Source organism: Austrofundulus limnaeus, unplaced genomic scaffold (genome assembly GCF_001266775.1).
Source record: "Austrofundulus limnaeus strain Quisiro unplaced genomic scaffold, Austrofundulus_limnaeus-1.0 Scaffold76, whole genome shotgun sequence".
NCBI lineage: Eukaryota > Metazoa > Chordata > Actinopteri > Cyprinodontiformes > Rivulidae > Austrofundulus > Austrofundulus limnaeus.
Genome location: NW_013952478.1, coordinates 1,065,317 through 1,066,178, shown reverse-complemented (window position 1 = coordinate 1,066,178; position 862 = coordinate 1,065,317).

Sequence of the window (862 nt, the reverse complement as noted above, 5' to 3'; positions counted from 1 at the left end):
AAATACTTCTTAAGTGCAGTCCTTTTCTTTTAATAATTATGTCCTGCTGGAGTGTGACATGATTTGTTTGTGTACAAACTAATACGGTATCAGAATTTTATTTGTTTATACTGCTCTTTCAACCACAACTATTTTTTAACTTCTTTAAAAAATAAAATAAATTTATATACAATTAAAATACAATAAATTCACTCTATCTAGGAGGTACAATTCATATGGATAGTATTTATTTTTTTTACAATAACAAGCTGAAATGAAAACAAGCAAAAATAAAAGTAATAACTTTCTACTTCTTGCATTTTCTTTTAATGTAAGGAGTAGAAAGTACAGATTATTGTGTGAAAATGTAAGAAGTAGAAGTGAAACGTAGGCTGAAAATAATATTACTCAAKTAAAGATACCCTAAAATTCTACTTAAGTATAGTAAAGAAGTATTTGTACTTAGTTACTTTACAACTCTGCAGACCTGTAAGTCTGTCTGCAGTTTTTTTTATTTCCTTTGAAATGAGTGAAACAAGCCACAGCATCCTGGCTGCGGTCCATGTGCTCAGCAGCAGCGAGGCTCCCGTTCGGTTCAGCTGCTTGTTTTTCCTCCTGCAGCTGCGTCACTGCGGCGCAGCGTCGGTCTGCAGCGCCGGGGGGAGGGTGGGGAGGATGTGGGGGGGCACATGGTGAACCAGAGGGATGTCCTGATGCATCTCACCAGAGGGATGCGACAAGACGAGAAAAGTTTGATAAAAAATGCGGATCTGAAATGGCTAGAGCTGCAGCTGGGACATTAATGATGCTGGAGCTGCGCGCGCGCGCGCACACACACACACACACACACACACACACACACACACACACACACACACACACA